The sequence below is a fragment of the Mirounga angustirostris genome, unplaced genomic scaffold (assembly GCF_029215605.1).
Source record: "Mirounga angustirostris isolate CCGP_5_RB_7025 unplaced genomic scaffold, mMirAng1.0.hap1 SCAF_17, whole genome shotgun sequence".
Taxonomy (NCBI): Eukaryota; Metazoa; Chordata; class Mammalia; order Carnivora; family Phocidae; genus Mirounga; species Mirounga angustirostris.
This window is the reverse complement of record NW_026991725.1, coordinates 21,683,308-21,693,388: the sequence shown is the minus strand read 5'-3', so window position 1 is coordinate 21,693,388 and position 10,081 is coordinate 21,683,308. Positions and strand designations below refer to the sequence as shown.

Sequence of the window (10,081 nt, the reverse complement as noted above, 5' to 3'; positions counted from 1 at the left end):
GAAATATTGTTATTATGATAGTTGCCAAATGGTGACTATCTAGTCCCACCACCCCTTCTGTTATTCTACTCAATGGAAAGCCTCATCTTTTCTTCATTTATTCCTTCATTTCATATCAGTATTAATATGTTCAAATTGTCCAGATTCTGTCAGTGAGAACCTCTTCAAGCTGGCATCTGTGTCTTTTTGTCCCCGTTGTGGACTGAATTCTGTTCCCCCAAAGTTCTTACTGAAGCACACGAACACTCTCGCTCTCTCTCTCTCTCAAGAATAAATAAATAAATAAATAAATAAATAAATAAATAAATAAAGTGCACAAATCTTAAGAGCATACTTCATGAGCTTTTACAAAGTGGAATTTTACCAGCACCTTATAAGTCTCCCTCATACACCATCCAATTATTGCCCTCCCCAAGATAACTAACTTCTAGCACTATGGAATAACTTTGTTTATTTTTAAACATTATGTAAATGGAAACACATAGTATATTCTTTTGTTTGTGACTGACTTCAGTGACTCAGTGTTATGTTTGTGAGATTTGTCCATGTTTTTTCGTGTAGCAGTAGATTGTTCTTTGGCGTAGCTGTATAATATTCCATTGAATGAATATACCACTATTTATCTACCCATTCCATTACCGATGGCTACTTGGATTCTTTCTAGTTTTTTACCATTAAGAGTAATGTGGCTAAAATCAAACCTGCAATGCCCTTTTGCTGCATGTATGTGTGCACTTCTATTGGATATGTACTTGAGAGTGGAACTGTTGAATTATAATGAATGCATATGCTCAACTTTAGTAGTTATTGCCAGGGTTTTTGTAAAGTGATTGGACAAATTTACACTTCTCCCAGCAATGTGAGAATTCAGTGACCACATCTTTGCCAACACTTAGTATTATCAGTCTTTTAAATTTTAGTCATTCTGGTGAATGTGTAGTGGTATTTCATTGTGGTATTAATTTGCGTTTCTCTGATAACTCTGTTGAATGCCTTTACATGTATATATTAGCTATTTGTATACCTTCTTTTATGAAAAGTATGTTGTCTTTTCCCATTTAAAACAATCAAATTGTCTATCTTTTTCTCTCATTTTATAGGATAATTTTAATATATTCTAGATACAAGATCTTTGTCAGATACATATAAATTTTTTTTCTTTTCTTTTTTTTAGATACATATAAATTTTAGAACAATTTCATCACCCTTCAAGAAAAACCCCAAGCCCATTAGCAGTCACTCCTCCCCACTCCAACCCTAGGCAATCATTAATTCTATTTTCTGTCTTTATAGACTTGCCTATTATGGCCATTTCACATAAATGGGATCATAAAATATGTGGTCTTTCATAACTTGCTTCTTTCACTTAGTGTAATGTTTACAAAGTTCATCCATTTTGTAACATGTGTCAGTATTTCATTCTTTTTTAATGGCCAAATAATATTTCATTGTACAGATGTACCACATTTTATTCATCTATTCATTAGTTGGTGGTCATTTGGGCTGTTTCCATATTTGAGCTTTTATGAATAATGCCACTATGAACATTCATGTGCAAGTTTTTGTGTGGACATAGTTTTATTTTTAAGATTTTATTTATTTATTTATTTGTCAGAGAAAGAGAGAGCACAAGCAGGGAGAGTGGCAGGCAGAGCAGGCAGAGGGAGAAGCAGGATCCCCGCTGAGCAAGGAGCCTGATGTGGGACTCGATCCCAGGACCCTGGGATCATGACCTGAGCTGAAGGCAGATGCTTAACCATCTGAGCTACCCAGGCGTCTCTGTGTGGACATGTTTTAATTTCTCTTGGGCATATACCTAGGATTGGAATTGCTGGATCACATAGTAACATTATATTTATCCTTCGTAGAAACTGACCAACTGTTTCTAACCAACCGTTTTCCAAAGAGGTCTCACCATTTTTAATTGTTACCAGCAGTGTATTAGGTTTTATTAAGGTTGAATTGAATCTGTTGGACAGTTGGGAGAAGAACTGACCACTTTACAATATTGACACTACCAATTTATGAACATAGTATATCCCTATTTCTTTTTTTTAAAAAGTCTCTTTTCTGGGGTGCCTGGGTGGCTCAGTTGATTAAGCATCCAACTCTTGATCTCAGCTCAGGTCTCAATCTCAGGGTTGTGAGTTCAAGCCCCATGTTGGGCTCCACAATGGGTGTGGAGCCTACGTAAAATAATAAATAAATAAATAAATAAATAAATAAATAAATAAATAGTCTCTTTTTCTCTCCATAATACTCTGTAGAATTATAAACATATTTTGTCAGATTTTATTCCTAAATATTTAGGGTTTTTTTAATCTAAAGAATGCTATTGTCAATGAAATCTTTTTTCATTTTCTAATTGCGTATTGTCAACTTATAAAAACACAACTGGTTTTTTTGTATTGCTCTTGCTCCCAATAACCTTGCTAAATTTATTCTTTCTTCTAGCATACCTATAGATTTTTTAAGATTCTCAGCATACATAATCATGCCATCAACAAATGACCACAGGTTTCTTTTTTTTCCTTTTCAAATCTTACATCTTATTTCTTTTTCTTGCCTTGTTGCAATGGCTAGGACTTCCCATAAAATTAAGTAGAAGTGGTGGTGGTGGACATCCTCATTTGTTCCAGTCTCAAAAAGATAGCTTCTAATACCTTACCATTAAGTGTGATATTTGTTATAGCTTTTTTTGTTTGATATGATCAGATTAAGAAAATTCCCTTTTATTCCTAGTTTGCTAAGAAATTTTTATCATGAATAAATGTTGAATTTTTATTGAATGCTTTTTTATATCTATTGAAATATGACTTTATTCCTTTATACTTTTAATGTAGTAAATTACATAATTGGCTATCAAATGTAGAGGCAACTTCACATTCCTATAATGAGCTCAAATTTGTCATGATGTATTATCATCTTTATATAACACTGGATATGATTGCTATTATTTTGTTTAGAATTTATATCCATGTTTTAACAGATATTATTCTGTAGTTATTCTTTTGGTAATGTCCTAGTTGGGTTTTAATATCAATATTATGTCACCCTCATCCAAAAAGTTAGGAAGTTCTCTCTCTCTCTCTCTCCCTCTCTCTTCTCTCCCCTGTAAGAGTTTGTGTAAAACTGGTGTAATTTCTTTCTTTAATGTTTGGAAAAATTCACCAGTGAAGCCATCTAGACTTACAGTTTTCATTGTAGGAAAATGTTTAATTACTGACCAATATTTCTAATAGATACAGGACTATTCTTTATGTTGTCTTCTGTAAGATTGGTAAGTCATGTTTTTCAATGAATTTACCCATTTCATCAAAATTTTCAAGCTTATTGGCATAGAGTGATTAAAATATCCTCATAATATTTTAATTGTCTGTAAGATTTATAGTGATGACCTCTTACTCTTTATTTTTTTAATTAATTTATTTTTTATTCTTATGTTAATCCCCATACATTACATCATTAGTTTTAGATGAAGTGTTCCATGATTCATTGTTTGTGCATAACACCCAGTGCTCCATGCAGAATGTGCCCTCCTCAATACCCACCACCAGGCTAACCCATCCTCCCACCCCCCTCCCCTCTAGAACCCTCAGTTTGTTTTTCAGAGTCCATCGTCTCTCATGGTTCGTCTACCCCTCCGATTTCCCCTGCTTCATCCTTCCCCTCCCGCTACCTTCTTCTTCTTCTTTTTTTTTTTTTCTTAACATATATTGCATTATTTGTTTCAGAGGTACAGATCTGAGATTCAACAGTCTTGCACAATTCACAGCGCTTACCAGAGCACATACCCTCCCCAGTGTCTATCACCCAGTCACCCCATCCCTCCCACCCCACCCCCCACTCCAACAACACTCAGTTTGTTTCCTGCGATTAAGAATTCCTCATATCAGTGAGATCATATGATACATGTCTTTCTCTGTTTGACTTATTTCACTCAACATAATACCCTCCAGTTCCATCCACGTTTTTGCAAATGGCAAGATCTCATTCCTTTTGATGGCTGCATAATATTACATTGCATATATATACCACATCTCCTCTTACTCTTAATGTTGGTAATTGGTGCCCTTTATTTCTTTCATGATCATTCTTGGTCTTTATCATTTCTCCCTTCTGTTTTATTAGGTTTGTTTTGTTAGGGGGTTTATTTTGTTATTTTATTTTATTTATTTATTTTTTGACTATTATAAAAGTTTATTTAACAAAAAAAAGTTCAATATGAAAATGCACATGGCCTGATTTTTATATTATAGTAAAACAGGTACTATGGAAGGGACATGTGGAAGCAGTTGATTTCTTCTGATGAACACACCCATTGTTTATACTCGCTCCAAGGCTTCTAACATGATGATACTGTTTCCTCTAATGTTACCACCATTCCCATATTGTTCTGTTGCCCACTAGTTGCCATCTCCACACATTCATCTATCACAAGATTCACAAACGGATCGAACCCCCACAACATTCCTTGGACATGTCTGCCACCATTTAATTTCAATGATAATTTCTTGTCCATAAATTTTTTCAACTCAGGAGGGTGAGCTTTGCTCATGGTGTCTACTCGGCAAGCTCAAAGATGCCTCCAAACGGAATTCGTGGCGTCCCTCATGTTCCCCCGGTAGGCCCGGCGTCTATTTTGTTATTTTATTTTTTATTTTTTATTTATTTATTTATTTTTTTAAGATTTTTTTTTTTTGAGAGAGAGAGAATGAGAGACAGAGAGCATGAGAGGGAGGAGGGTCAGAGGGAGAAGCAGACTCCCTGCCGAGCAGGGAGCCCGATGCGGGACTCGATCCCGGGACTCCAGGATCATGACCCTCATGAGCCGAAGGCAGTCGCTTAACCAACTGAGCCACCCAGGCGCCCCTATTTTGTTATTTTAAATGACTTTTCAGACTTTCTTCTTTTCTAATGTATGTATGTATGTCCATAAATTTCCCTCTAAGAACTGTTTTAGTTACATCCCAAAGTTTTAATATACTTCATTATAATTAATAAATTGAGATAAAAAATAATCCATCTGCTTCTATCTTCTGGAAGAGATTGTAGAGAATGGGTATAATTTCTTCCTTAAATTCTTGGTAGATTTCACCAGAAAGCCCATCTGGGCTTGGTGCTTTCTGTTTGGGAAGGTTATGAATTATCAGTTCAATTTCTTTAACAGATATACGCCCATTCAAATTGTCTATTTTTCCTTGTGTGAGTTTTGGCAGATTGTGTCAAGAAATTGGTCCATTTCATCTAGGTTGTCAGATTTGTGGGCATAGAGTTTTTCATCATATTCCCTTATTATCCTTTTAATGTACACAAGATATTTCACAATGGTTTCTTTCTTCTTCTCCTTCCTGGAAGCATGAGGGGATTTTTCTCTGATTGAACCCTTTTGGAGCTCTTGGAAGTAAAATTCACAGAAGTGTCGGGTTCCTCTATACCTGGGTCCCTCTGAAATTTTTAACTTTGAGGATTTCCACACTGAGCCTTCTGAAATTCATCAGTTATAGCTCAGGTTTTCCTACCTTGGCACTGGTCCCTGCATAGATTTCTGCTCAGGTAGGTTGTGATTCTCGGTATCAGCCTATCTGTCTATCAAGTATTGGAACAGGAGTTTACCCTGTCATGGATCTGAGAAGAACTGTTGATTTTTTTCAGTTTGTTCAGCTTTTTAGTTGTTTTTAGGATGGGATTATGACTTCCAAGCTTCTCACATGCCAGATGGGAATCAACTTTATCTTTTAAAGATATTTTCACTTGTGGGCGCCTGGGTGGCTCAGTCGTTAAGCGTCTGCCTTCAGCTCAGGTCATGGTCCCAGGGTCCCGGGATCGAGTCCCGCATCGGGCTCCCTGCTCTGCGGGGAGCCTGCTTCTCCCTCTCCCACTCCCCCTGCTTGTGTTCCCTCTCTCGCTGTGTCTCTCTCTGTCAAATAAATAAATAAAATCTTTAAAAAAAAAAAAAGATATTTTCACTTGTTTGCCAGTTATTTTGCAGTGCTTCAAATATGTCATTTCATTGTTTTCTCATTTCCATCATTTCTACGGAAATATTAGGTGTCAGTCTTACGTCTTAAAGATAGCATATAGTTGGGGCTTGATTTTTAAAGATCCAATCTGATAATCTGTCTTGGAGTATTTAGATCATTTACCGTGATGTAATGATCAGTATGGTTGGGTCTAAATCTACCACCTTGTTATATTTTTTCTTTTTTAAAAATTTTATTTAAATTCAATTAATTAATATATAGTGCATTATTCGTTTCAGAGGTAGAGTTCAGTGATTCATCAGTTGCATATAACACCCAGTGCTCATTACATCACATGACCCCCTTAATGCCCATCACCCAGTTAGCCCATCTCCCCACCCACCTCCCCTCCAGTAACCCTCCGTTTGTTTCCTATAGTTAAGAGTCTCTTATGGTTTGTCTCCCTCTCTGAGTTCATCCTATTTTATTTTTCCCTCCCTTCCCTTATGATCCTCTGTTTTGTTTCTTAAATTCCACATAGGAGTGAGATCATATGATAATTGTCTTTCTCTGACCGACTTATTTCACTTAGCATAATCCCCTCCAGTTCCATCCATTGTTATTTGTTTTGAGTCCCAGGTATTTTTTATTTCTTTTCTCTTCTTTTCTTGCCTTTTTAAAAATTAATTGATTATTTAAAAATATTCTTTTGATCTTTACAAATGCCTTTACAAGTATCTATATTTTAAATATTTTTAGTGGTTGTTTCAGGGCAAAGGGAGCATATGGCCCATGGACTGTTTTTTATGGCCCATGAAATAATTCTTTTTAATAACAAACTTTATTTTTTAGAACAGTTGTAGATGTATAGAAAATTGTGAAGGAAGTATGGAGTTTCCATATATCCTGTGTTCAGTCTCCTCTATTATTAGCATCTTATGTTATAGTATGGTCCATTTGTTACAATTAATGAACCAATACTGATACATTATTATTAACTAAGGTCCATGCTTTATTCAGATTTTCTTAGTTTTTAAAAACTGTGATAAAATAAGGGGCGCCTGGGTGACTCCGTTGGTTAAGTGTCTGACTCTTGATTTTGCTCAGGTCATGATCTCTGAGTTGTGGGATTGAGCCCCACATCGGGCTCCACACTCAGTGCAGAGTCTACTTGGGATTCTCTCTCTCCATCTCCCTCTGCTCCTCCCCCTGCTTGTACACTCTCTCTTTCTCTCTCTAAAATAAATACATAAATAAATAATAAAACCTAAAAAAAATTGTAATAAAATACACAAAAGAAAATTTACCATGTTAGCCATTTTTAAGTGTTCAGTAGTGCTAAGTATATTCACATCATTGTGCAACAAATCTCCAGAAGTCTTTTCATCTTGCAAAACTGAAACTCTATACCCATTAAACAACATCTCCCCATTTATCCCTCTTCCATCCCCTAGCAATCACCATTTTGCTTTCTATGTTTATGAATTTGACTACTCTAGATACCTTATATAAGTGGAACCACATAGTATCTACCTTTTCATGACCAGTTTATTTCACTTAGCCTAATGTCCTCCAGGTTCATCCATGTTGTAACTGTGTCCGAATTTCCTTCCTTTTTAAGCTTGATTAATATCCCATTGTATGTATATTCTACATTTTGTTACCCACTCATCCATCAGTGATTACTTGGGAGATCTCCTTAGTTTTTATCTAATGTCCTTCTGTCAGTCCAGAATCCAATCCAGGATGCCACGCTACATTAAATCATCATGTTTTCTCAGGCTCCTCTGGGCGGTAACAGTTTCTCAGACTTTCGTTTTTCTTTTTTCTCTTCATTCTTTCTCTCTTTTCTTTTTCATTCATTCATTTTTTTATAAGTTGGACAATATTGAAGAGTACTGGTCAGATATTTTGTGTAATACTCTTTTTTTTTTAAGATTTTTATTTATTTATTTGACAAAGAGAGACACGACACAGCAAGAGAGGGAACACAAGCAGGGGGAGTGGGAGAGGGAGAAGCAGGCTACCCGCTTGGAGCAGGGAGACCGATGTGGGGTTTGATCCCAGGACCCCGGGATCATGACCCGAGCCGAAGGCAGACGCTCAATGACTGAGCCACCCAGGTGCCCCTGTATAATATTCTTTTATTTGGATTTGTCTGATGTTTTTCTCATGCTTTGACTAGGGTTGTGGTTTTTTTAAGGAAGACTACACAGGTGAAGTGTCATTTTATTTATTTATTTATTTTTAGAGATTTTATTTATTTATTAGAGAGAGAGAGAGCACAAGAGGAGGGAGGGTCAGAAGGCGAAGCAGGCTCCCTGCTAAGCAGGCAGCCTGATGTGGGACTCGATCCTAGGACTCCAGGATCATGACCTGAGCCAAAGGCAGTCGCTTAACCAACTGAGCCACCCAGGCACCCCTGAAGTGTCATTTAATTGCATCACGTCAATAGTACCTACTATCAACATGACTTACCATTGTTTAGATGCATCTTGATCATCTGGCTGAGGTAGTGTTTGTCAGGATTCTCTAGCATTACCCTTTCATCCCTTTCCATATTGTACTGTTTGGAGGGAAGTCACCATGCCCAGCCCACATGTAAGGAGTGGAGAGTTATGATCACCTTGAGAACAGAGTATCTACATAAATTATCTGGGGTTCTTCTGCCTGGGCAATTTGTTAAGAATAGTTTTTACATTTTTCAAAGGTTGAAAAATTCAAAAGAAGAATAATATTTTATGATATATGAAAATTGTTTGAAATTCAGATTTCAGAGTCCACAAGTAAAGTTTTATTGGAACACAACTCTGCTCACTCATTTACATATTGTCTATGGCTGCTTTTATATGACAACAATAGAGTTGATTAGTTGTAACAGAGATTGTATAGCCTCTGACGTCTAAGATATTCACTATTTGGCCCTTTACAGGAAACTTTTGCCAACACTTGATCTAAGGTTTATAATATGGATCTTTAACTTATAACAGTTTTCCTTCAAATAACATTATATCACGTCGTGTAAAAGTTAGAAACTTAAAATAGTATAGTCCCATTTTCCCCTCTAATACTTTGTGTCGTTGTTATACATTTCATTTCTACACATTATAAACGCTATAATACATTTTACTCTTTTTTTATTTTTTTATTTTTTATTTTTTATTTTTATTTTTTTTAAAGATTTTATTTATTTATTTGAGACAGAGAGAATGAGAGAGACAGAGAGCACATGAGAGGGGGGAGGGTCAGAGGGAGAAGCAGACTCCCCGCCGAGCAGGGAGCCCAATGCGGGACTCGATCCAGGGACTCCAGGATCATGACCTGAGCCGAAGGCAGTCGCTTAACCAACTGAGCCACCCAGGCGCCCTTTCTTCTTCTTTTTTTTTTTTTTTCATTTTACTCTTTTTTTAAAGTCAGTTGTCTATTAAACAAATTTTTAAGTGTGAAAAATATATTTTATATTTAACCACATATTTTCCATTTCAGATTCTATTTATTCCTTTGTGTAGATCCAAATTTCCATCTGGCATCCTGTTCCTTCTGCCTATAAAACTTTTGTTGTTGTTTTTTTTAAAGATTTTATTTATTTATTTGAGAGAGAGAATGAGATAGAGAGCATGAGAGGGGGGAGGGTCAGAGAGAGAGGCAGACTCCCTGCTGAGCAGGGAGCCCGACGTGGAACTCGATCCTGGGACTCAATCCCGGGACTCCAGGATCATGACCTGAGCTGAAGGCAGTCGCTTAACCAACTGAGCCACCCAGGCGCCCCCTATAAAACTTTGTTATAGTGCAGGCAGACTAATGATAAATTCCTTCACTTTTGTGTGTGTGTGGAAAAGTTTTTATTTCACCTTCCTTTTTAAGATATTTTCACTAAGCTTAGAGATTTAGGTTGATACTACCGTTTTTACTCACAACTTAAAAAATTATAGTCTATTGTCTTCTGGCTTGTGTAGTCTCTGACAATAAGGCTGTGATAATTTTATCTCTCTGTATGTAATGTCTTTTTCCGCTCTTGTTTCTTTTAAGATTTTCTCATTATCACAGACTTTCAGCTACTTGATTATAATGGACCTCACTATCATTCTGTGGTGAGTGCTGAGATTCTTGGATCTTTG

At 36.3% G+C, this 10,081-nt stretch overlaps 1 pseudogene; it reads right to left on the bottom strand.

The window, feature by feature from the left end:
- Positions 1 to 4,191: 4,191 nt before the first annotated feature.
- Positions 4,192 to 4,659, bottom strand: LOC123853517 (small nuclear ribonucleoprotein G-like; annotated as a pseudogene).
- Between the last annotated feature and the right edge of the window lie 5,422 nt (positions 4,660 to 10,081).